The sequence below is a fragment of the Solanum pennellii genome, chromosome 7, assembly GCF_001406875.1.
Source record: "Solanum pennellii chromosome 7, SPENNV200".
NCBI lineage: Eukaryota > Viridiplantae > Streptophyta > Magnoliopsida > Solanales > Solanaceae > Solanum > Solanum pennellii.
Genome location: NC_028643.1, coordinates 51,235,114 through 51,246,345, shown reverse-complemented (window position 1 = coordinate 51,246,345; position 11,232 = coordinate 51,235,114).

Here is an 11,232-nt window from a genome sequence, read left to right as displayed (position 1 = left end):
TGAAAGTATGGGCTGAAGTTCAATTAACTCTCCAGGTATGCTCCTCACATTGTTGCTGACTCCAGGGCTCAGATGAACAAGTTCATGTGTGGAGTGTCGGATTTGCTGAAAACTGAGTGCAGAAATGCTTTGTTAATTGGAGATATGAACATGTCTAGGCTTATGACTCATGCTCAGCAGGTTTAGAGTGATAAGCTTAGGGAACAGTCTAAGGAAAATAAGAAGGCTAGGACTGGGAGCTATGACTATTCTCTGCATAAATTGGGTGGTGTAAATCGCTAGCAGAGTCAGCAAAAGTTTTCAGCTCCTGTCCCTTCATCAGGTAGTGTTCCATCTTCTAAGAACAGGTTTGACTAGAAGGGTAGAGCACCAGGCTCTAAGTCTCAGAGAAGCGTTTCAGGCACCAAGATTTACCTTGCTTGCCCTAAGTGTGGTAAGATCCATCCGAGCGAGTGTCTCGCAAGAAAAGAAGGATGTTGTGGGTGTGGATAGTCTGGTCACAAGTTGAGGGATTGTCCTTCTAGATAGGGTTAAGGAGGTGGTAATGGTAGAGCTCAGTCTACAAATTCAACAGCACCAGTAAGTCACCCAACTCAGTAGGGTAACTCATCTGGTACAAGTAGTGGTTATCGTTAGAACAAGTTGTATGCTCTTCAGGCTCGCCAGGATCAGGAAGGTTCTCCTAATGTAGTTACTGGTACGTTACGAGTCTTTGACCTTTATGTTTATGCATTGTTATATCCAGGGACTACTCTTTCTTTTCTAACTCCTTACATAGCAGTCCAATTCAGTGTTAGTCCAGAAACTCGCTCAGAACCTTTCTCAGTCTCTACTCCAGTTGGTGACCCAGTTATAGCTAGACAGGTATAGAGAAATTGCCCTATCAAAGTCTCTAAGAGAGTAAACTCATAGATCTAGTAGATCTAGAAATGGTAGACTTTGATGTCATTCTAGGCATGGATTGGTTACATCCATGTTATGCCTCAATCGATTGCAGAACTAGGATTGTTCGTTTTAAGTTTTCAGATGAACCAATCTTAGAATGGAAAGGTAATAGCTTAGCGCCTATGGGTCGATTTATTTCATATCTTAATGAAAGAAAGATGATCTCAAAGGGTTATATTCTATCCTTTAAACCCCAACTCTTGATTCTGTTCCAGTAGTTTTTGACTTTCCAGAAGTGTTTTCAAATGATCTTCCCGGAGTTCCACCCTAAAGGGAAATCGACTATGGACTTGATCTCCTTCAAGATACCCAACCTATTTCTATTCCTCCTTATATAATGGCCCCAACAGAGCTTAAGGAATTGAAAGAACAGTTGAAAGACCTTTTATATAAGGGCTTCATTAGACCTTGTATTTCACCATGGGGTGCTTCGTAAATAAGAAAGATGGTTCTCTCAGAATGTGCATTGACTATAGACAGTTTAACAAGGTCACAATCAAGAATAAATATCCCATCCCTAGGATTGATGACTTGTTTGACCAACTTCTGGGTGCTAGCCATTTCTCAAAGATAGACCTCAGATCGAGTTATCCTCATCTCAGAGTCAGAGATAGTGACATTCCGAAAACAGACTTCAGAACTCGGTATGGTCTTTATGAGTTTGTAGTTATGTCATTTTGACTAACTAATGCTTTTGCAGCCTTCATGGATTTGATGAACAGATTGTTCAAATAGTATTTGGACTTGTTCGTTATCGTATTTATTGATGATATCCTCATTTACTCTTTGAGTGAGGAAGAACATGCAAGTCATTTGAGAGTTGTTCTGTAGACTCTCAAGGATCGCGAGTTATTCTAAGTTTAGCAAATGTGAGTTCTGGTTGCAATCCGTTGCTTTGCTTGGTCACATTGTATCCCTTGAAGGGATCGGAGTGGATTACAGAAGATAGAAGCAGTGAAACAGTGGCCCAGACCTACCTCTACTACAGATATTAGAAGTTTCTTTGGTATAGAGGGTTACAACAAATGGTTTGTGGAAGGATTTTCATCCACACCCTCACCATTGACTAGATTGATTCAAAAGATGGTCAAGTTCCAATGGTCAGATGATTGCGAGAAAAGCTTCGTAGAATTGAAAACTATATTGACTACAACTCCTGTCTTGACCTACCATAGGGTTCAAATGGTTATGTGATCTATTGCGATGTATTCAGAGTTGGCCTAGGTTATGTGATGATGCAAGGAGATAAGGTTATAGTGTTTGCCTCTAGACAACTTAAGGTGAATGAGAAAACTATCCAACTCATGACCTCAAACTTGCAGCATTGTTGTTTGCCCTTAAGATATGGAGACACTACATGTATGGTGTTCATGTAGATGTGTTCACCGATTATAAAAGGTTCAGTATGTGTTCACCCAAAAAGAGTTGAATCTTCTCCAGAGGAGATGGCTTGAGTTCCTTAAGTATTATTATATGAGTGTGCATTATCATCCTGTTAAGGCATATGTAGTAGCATATGCTCTTAGTAGATTATCTATGGGTATTGTAGCCCATGTTGAGGAAGAAAGAAAAAGCTAGTGAAGGATGTTCACAAGTTTGCTCGCTTGGGAGTTCTCCTTATGAGCATATCGGACAGCTGCGTAAAAGTTCAGAATGGAGTAGAATCATCTTTAGTAGTGGAGGTTAAGGAAAAGCAAGACAGTGATCCATCGTGCTTGAACATAAGGGTGTAGTCCACAATCAGTGAGTGGAGGTTTTCTCCTAAGGAGGAGATGGTGTACTTCGTTACCAGGGTAGATTGTATATTCCTGATGTGGGCGAGTTCAGACAACATATTCTTGCAGAAGCCCATAACTCTAGGCATTCAATTCATCCAGGTGCCACTAAGATGTACCGCAATTTGAAGATAGTCTATTGGTGGAATTTCATGAGGAGGGATATAGCATACTTTGTGAGTAAGTACCCCAATTGCCAACAAGTCAAGGTTAAACATCAGAAACTAGGAGGTATGACTCAAGATATCGACATTCCTACTTGGAAGTTGGAAGTGATCAATATATATTTTATCACAGGGTTACCGCATACTCGCAGACAACATGATTCCATTTAGGTGATTGTTGATAGAATCACTGAGTCTTCTCGCTATTTGGCGCTCAAAGATACATATTTTGCTGAGGACTATGCCAAGCTTTACATTAATGAGATTGTGAGATTACATGGGGTTCCTTTATCTATCATCTCATATAGAAGTCCTTTGCTTACCTCTCATTTCTTTAAGTCATTTCAAAAGGGTCTTGGTAATCAAGTTAACCTTAGAACAACATTTCATCCACAGACTGATGGATAGGAAGAGCATACCATTCAGACCCATGAGGATATGTTGAGAGCTTGTGTAATAGATTTCAAAGGTAGTTGGGATGATCACTGATACGCTCAAACTTACTTCTCAAATAAGAAGTAAAGCGGTCGTATCAAATTTTGGCGTCGTTGCCGGGGATTATAGCTTTTAGATTAACTTAAACTTATTACTATAGTTTAGTTGATATTTTCTTGATTTTACTTTGTTTTATTGTTTTTGATTTGTGCAGAACCAACCTCCTTGTATGCCAAATACACGGAGAGGAAGAGAACCCTTGTTTCCTTACGATCACGAATTAGAGCATACACTACGCAACATGAATAGAAACTTGGGAATTAATGATGATGATCCAAACCAGAACATCCCAGCTCCGGTTGATGTTCATGATCAGTTGCTACCCGATGCTCCGGGTGAACACCAACAGAGGGGACAAAATCCCGCTCCACGGCCCCAAGCATACTACAGAGGCTATGACAACATAGCAGACTCTGATGGGACACTTGTCTTGCCTCCTTTACCACCAGGCCATACTTTTGTGGTAACTAGTAGCCTGATGAAAATGCTCACTGCCAGAGGTTTGTTTTCAGGGCTACCTTCTGAGGATCTACATGCCCATATAGCTAAGGTAAGGGCAGTGTGTAAAAGCTGTGTAGGGAGGCCTGACTTGGACTTGGATGTAATAGGGCTTAGAGTGTTTCCTCTCTCACTGACGGGAGAGGCTGCTATATGGTTCACTGAGCTCCCTTACAACTAAATTTTCACTTAGAACCAACTAAGGGATGTTTTCTTAGCACGCTACTATCCGGTCTCCAAGAAACTAAACCACAAAGACAGAGTGAACAACTTTGTGGCACTACCAGGAGAGTCAGTTAGTAGTTCTTGGGATAGATTCACCTCGTTCTTGAGAAGTGTCCCAAATCACCGTATAGATGATGAGTCATTGAAAGAATACTTCTATCGGGGACAGGATGATAATAACAAAGCGGTGTTGGACACTATAGCAGGTAGATCTTATGCGGAGTGTCCTTATGCTGGATTGGTGAAAAATTAGAGAAAATCTCCCAGAATAATAAAGCTTGGAGTACTAGGAAGTCAGATACCGGGAGAAATACCTTCGCAGTACAGTCCACTCACAACCCAGCCACAGATGAGATTCGTGAAGAAATGGCTCAGATGAGAACTGAGCTTGGGTTGGTACTAAAACATGTAACTGGGGGTGCAGAAAAGATAAATGCAGTCAACTACTTGTCGAAACCACCGCCACAAAATGATGAGTGTTATTATGAGGAGGATTCCTATGCGGTAAATGAGCAGACGGGGGGTTTCCGACCAAGTGCCCAAGGCTCTAATCAGGAGAATTGGCGCCAAGGTCAAGGGAACCAAGGTCGGAACTATGGTAACTACAACCGTGAGGGTCATTATGTCCGAGATGGAAACTATAACCGCGACAACAACTTCAACAGGGGTAACTATGGTAATAGAAATGACAGGAATGGGCCCTATGTTCCTCCTCAAAATCGTGAAGTTACTTTTAGGGATGGTGGAGGTAGTATGGCGCGAGTTGAGGATATAGTGCACAAAATGATGAGGAGGTTCGATGCTAGTGATGAGCACATTAAAGAGTTAAGGTGTGATTTAGCAGGTATTGGGCAAAAAGTTGATACACATGCAATATCGATTAAGCAAATCGAGTTGCAGATGGCCCAATTATCTGCGACTGTGAACACACGGCAACCGGGCACTCTTCCTAGCAACACTGTCCAAAATCCGAAAAATGAAGCACACTGTATGGCAATCACCACTCGTGGTGGAAAGCAAACCATTGACCCACCTATGCCGTCTAATGAGGAAAAAGTGAGAAAGGATGATGATAAGATCGTAAACGGTAGTGGTGAAGTAGAAGAGAGCACTGTAAAAGATGCAGAAGTCCCTATGAAGGTAATTCCCATGCCTAGACCACCACCACTCTTCCCTCAGAGATTAGTGAAAAAGACCGAGGATGGTAAATATCGGCGTTTTATAGCAATGCTGAAGCAGCTTTCTATCAATGTCCCTTTGGTAGAAGCTCTTGAACAAATGGCCGGTTATGCCAAGTTTATGAAAGATCTAGTTACAAAGAAAAGATCGGTCAGTTTCGAGGATGATAATAGACTGCAACATTGTAGTGCTATTGCTACAAGATCTCCCGTACAAAAGAAAAAAGATCCGGGTGCGTTCACTATTCCTTGTACAGACGGGTCATTACATTTTGCGAAAGCATTATGTGATCTGGGGGCAAGCATAAATCTCATGACCCTCTCGATTTACAAGAAGTTGGGTTTGGGTGACCCAAAACCCACTACGATGCGGATACTGATGGCTGATCGAACAGTGAAAAGGCCTATAGGGGTACTCTATGATGTGCTAGTAAAAGTGGAGTCATTCATATTTCTGGCAGATTTTGTTATTCTTGATTGTGAAGTTGATTTTGAAGTGCCTATTATTCTTGGGAGGCCATTCCTTGCTACAGGTAGAGCATTAGTTGATATGGAAAAGGGGCAGATGAAATTTCGGTTGAACAATGAAGAAGCGACCTTCAACGTTTGTAGGACCATGAGGCAGAGTGGTGAGCTCCAATCGGTATCCGCCATATCCCACAAAGAAAAGATGAAGAAGGAGAATGAAGAAAAAAGGGCAAAACAAGAGTTTATGGTTGGGGATTTGGTGCTTTTAGACAGATCTGGGTTGCCTTGTCTTCCGGGCAAGCTCAAGTCCAAACGGACTGGCCCTTACTTGATCACCCAGCATTCCCTCATGGAGCAGTTGAGTTAAAAACCAAGGACGGAGTGCGGTTTAAGGTGAATAGAGAACGAATAAAACTCTATTTTGGGCATACTGCATCGGTTAATGAAGTGATAGAGGCATACCATCTTGATGAAGGCTGAGTAATCAAGTGTCCTCAGTCGTGCCGCGACGTTAAAACAGGCGCTCGTTGGGAGGCAACCCAATACTTATAGTTTTTATTTCTAGTAATGGTAGCATTTTCTATTAATGGGTTTTAAATTTGCAGGCACATCTCCAGGAAATTCTGCAGAAAATTACTCTGCATCAGTCACTGACGGATACAGCGACGGACCGTGTCAACTGTGACGGACCGTCGTATGAATCCGTCGTGCCAGGTACGTCTTTCTGTTATTTTCAAACTAGAGCACACGCGACGAAACCAACGACGGACCGTCACAAATGAGACGGACCGTCGTCGGGGACTCATCGCGTCATTAATGAGGCGTACCCGACCCGACCCGGCCGGGGTTTTTTAAAACAAGTTAACATATAAAACCCCCAACCCTTCATTTCACCCCATTCCTTCCCTGTTCCTCCTATTTCTCTCCCTTTTCAACTTCCAAAATCATCTCCCTTTTCAACCGATCATTTTCCCTAGATTCTCCAAAGTCCTAAAAGCCATCATCTACTAGTCGGAGAGCTGCTACTGTGGGTGTCTACTTGATCATCAAGTACCTTTACCTCTTGTTTTTCTCCAATTCTCAGGTATGTGTCTCTAATTTCTACTCATTTATATTGCATTTTTGTTTATCAATTAGTAGTAGTCTAGTTCTTCTTGATAAGTTCATTCTTTATCAAATTTTGTTTGACCTAGGTTAAAACAAATTCCCAAAATTGCCGTGTTAAAACCCTAGAAATAAGTGCCTTAGCATTGCTAGTTTACTAGGTAATTGGGTTAGAAAAATGTAGGTCAAAACACTACCAATTCGACTTGGGTCAATAGGGGATGAATAGGGCATTCCCAGTTCTGTCACTGATCTACAGAACGAGACCCCGATGACGGACCGTCGTACCGACGACGGACCGTTGTACCCACGACGGACCGTTGTTGGGTCCGTTCCAAAAGCCCTAACACCCCACTGTCCAATTTTATGCAAGTGTCCTCCAACGGACACATGTGACGGACTGTCATCCCCACGACGGTTCGTCCTGCACAACCGTTCTGGTTGTTAGAGACCCTATTCCTAAGGGTTTCTCATTTTTTTTCCAAGTGTCCTTCAACGGATACATGCGACAGACCGTCATACCCACGACGGTCCATCCTGCACAATCGTTCTAGTTGTCAGAGACCCTATCCCTGAGGGTCTCTCACTTTTTCTAAGTGTCCTCCAACGGACACATGTGACGGACCGTCATACCTACGACGGCCCGTCCTGCACAACTGTTCTGGTTGTTAGAGACCCTGTTCCTAAGGGTCTCTCTCTATTTTCCTAAGTGTCCACAAACAGACAAGTACGACGGACCATCATACCCACGACGGTCCGTCCTGCGTGACCGTTATGATGGTCAGAGACCCCTCTCCTAAGGGTTTCCATTTTTTTCAAGTGTCCTCTGACGGACACCTACGACGGATCGTCGTACTTGTGACGGTCCGTCCTGCACATACTGTCATACTTGTCAGAGACTCTCTTTCAGGGTTCTCCATATAAACAAAGTCTAAATAAGACACGACGGACCCCATGACGGTCCAGCATAGTCGCGACGAGCCGTCACCTGGCCCGTCGTGTTTCACTGTTACTACAGAAATGTCATTTTATATTAATTTTTTTGTATTTATTTTGTGCGGTTTTGCTTGTCTTGTTTGCTAATTCTAGTACTAATATTGATCCTTTACAGGTACTATCTACTATGGCACCAAAACAAGATCGAGTCTACGCACGCGGGCGATCGAAGTCTGTCGCCCCGTCTGCCCGCCTGGTCATTGGCTCTGGTGATGAGCGTGACCCCGAGTACGTGCCCCCAGGCACTTCCACCCCTTCCCGTGCTGCACGTGCTGCCAGAGCCACACCCAAAAAGGTGGCGTCCGGCGTAGTCACTGCCTCCCAGTCTGATGAGGAGCGCACACTAACCGGCACACCTTCTGGGTCAGCCACCAATGAAGAAGGAGCGTCTGGCTCCTTAGGAGTTTCGTGGTCAGAGGAAGCCTCTGGCTCTGCTGAGGTTCCCGCACCCGCCACCGCTGCAGCGTCGACCTCGTATGATGAGGCTGATAGTTTGGAATCCACACCCAGTTCACCAGCTCATGCTCTCACCCCGGCTACTGACCAGCCCAACCGGTTGTGTGTCGACAGGCAATTTCAAGTCTACTCCGACGCAAAGTTCCAGAATGACAAAGGAGTTATGACTCGAACACTCACATTGGAGCGGCGGGTCCTTACGGGGAGTCTCCCGACGATGCCTGAGATCCACAATCTCTTCACCAGACATCGATTGGAGTGGACAGCACGTCCGTTGGGACGTTATAGTGAAGAGCTGGTCCGAGAGTTCTATGCATCCTACGTAGCGACTCTCCGATCACAGATTGATAGGCGGGCTGCCCCCGCCAAACAGGCCCCACTGGAGCAGGTCCGAGTACGGGGCGTTCAGGTCGATATCTCCCTGCCTGCCATCCGCCGGTTTCTATACGGTGAGGGTGTTGATGCTAATCGGACCCCTCTCACTGCCGAGTTTGACTACCGATGGCAGCTTGTTAAAGATGGCCAATTCCTGCGCGAGCCATCGCTGAGAGAGACCACCAAGAGGTGGATGGCCCTGCAGTTGACAGTTGATGGAGAGGGTGCCGACTGGGTGACCGAGCCGAAGGGGGCCATCAAGAAGGCCAACCTGACTTTCACGGTGAAGTTTTTGTGGTTTATTGTCCGCCACTGCCATTCCCCCACAGTCGCTGACAATATCGTCACATGGGATCGAGCAATATTGATGGTGACGATGATAGCCGGGTTCGAGGTGGATTTTGCTGGCTTCTACAGGCGGTCATGCACGAGAGGGCTTTTAAGGTCACAACTACTTACCCTTTCCCGTGCATGATATTTTCTCTATGCAGGTCCGCAGGTGTGCCTATATGGCAGGTTGATCAGCTCAAGACCCCTCTAGGCACTGTTGATGTCGGCCTCATCAGAGATGAGGCCAATGAGTTGGCCCCACGCAGAGGGCCCCGTCCAGAGCTGCCCCCACTTGCTGATAATCTGGCTGATACGGTAGCCCAGGCTCGCACGGCTACGCAGGCGGCTTCCACTGACACTACCCCGGCCGAGTCTATTCCGGGTAATAGCACTGCCCCGAGCTCCTCTCGCACAACCCCTTTACCCGCTCTGGTCCCGCTTGCTAGGGTCAAAAAATTAGAGGCGCAAATGGCTACACTTCTGCATCATATCCAGCCGTGGATGCAGAGGTCTATTACCGAGGCAGAAGAGAGCTTGGAGCGGAAAATGGTCCAGCACACAGAGCGGAAGATCGCTGAGGTTCACCAGCGCTTGGACGATTTTGAGTTGCGAGTGCTAGCCCGGTCAGCTCCTCCGGTGGATGTGTCGATCCTTCAGGCTGTGGTCGACAGTCTTCGCGCAGATATTGACATGATCTTAGAGGCTAGGGTGCCTGAGTCTGAGGCCCCTTCTGTCGAGCCTGCTGAAGACACAATATTGGCGGCCCTATTCGCCACCTCAGAGATTCCACCACCTCCCCTCGAGAGCATGCCAAGAGGCGTAGGGGTCGAGCATAGGATGAGGGGCGCGAGCACAGAAGAAGGAGCGCCGTGACATGGAGGCTGTGAGGAGAGCCTCGCTTGCTGAGGAGGAGGCGCCAGATTGAGAGCAGGAGAGTTAGCAGCTGGGGCGTCTAGCTCCCGAACTGTGGATACAGCGGGAGGCACTACTGATAGTGCTGTTGTTGCTGAGGACAGCACTGAGGGTGTCCAGATTACAGAGGAAGTGGGTTCCGGGGAACCGGACCCACCAGCTTGCTGATCGTCGGCGCTTTGCGCCCCAGGTTTGCTTCACCTACCACTCTAGTATTTCAATTTTTATGCATTGGGGACAATCGCATGTCTTTTTGTTGGGGGTGGGGTAAATGGAAAGTGAGTTCTAGGGTGAAGTTTGAGTAGCCCAATTCACTATCCTCTTTTGGGGTTTTCTTGCCTGTGTTCTTTTTCCCCAAAAGACTGATTACTTTTTCCGTTGAACCGGCATGTCTATATCTTGTGTACATAGTTTAATTCTAGAGCATGATGGCTAAAATGATATCCTGATTAAATGGAAAATGATGCATGACTAGGCATAGTAATTGATAAATGTGTGGCTCTAAGCATGACATAGAGGTACACCACTGCATGACCCTAAGTCTAAAATTCGAACTAGGTGTCTGATAATCTAATAGAGTGATGAGATGTCAAGTGAGTGTGAGGAAGATTTGAATAGTCCACTATTTGTACTGAGCTAGAACTTGCCTGGTTAGTCCTGCTAAAAGTAAGCTGTAATAGACAATTAGGAAAGGATTATAGGCCATTATTCAATATAGCCCATTTTTAGCCTTATTTAAAGAAAACCAAATGAAATTTATCCTTCTTTGATCCAAGTGATTTGAGCTTAAATTAGACCTTTCTTTCTCACCCCAACTGATCTTTTCTGGGAATAATGTGTTGGACCTGGTCCCTCCTTGGACATGTGCACCTCAGCTTATGCCAAAAGCATAAGTTGAGGGTGGCGAATGCTGTAAACAACCTTCGTTATGGCCCTGACCCAACTTTGGGTATTCTGTACTTTGACTCATGGCAAAGCCATGAGTTGAGGGTGGCTATTATGAGGAATGCTCTGGAAAGTGGGGTTGAAAGAATAAAGAGAGAGAAAGAACAAAAGTAAAGTGACTCAAGGATTAGTTGAAAGAAAAGTAAAAATGAAAAAAATATACAAGCAAGAAAAGAAGAGAGTCACTTACATAAATGAAGAAAAAAGGGAAAATAGCAAGGTGAAAGAATGTGGGAAACTGGTCAAAATAAAATGATAGAAAATGGTATGTTTAGCCGATTGATACGCTCAAACTTACTTCTCAAATGAGAAGTAAAGCGGTCGCCTCAAGTAAATAACCCAACTAGTGAGGTTGGGATCGTTCCC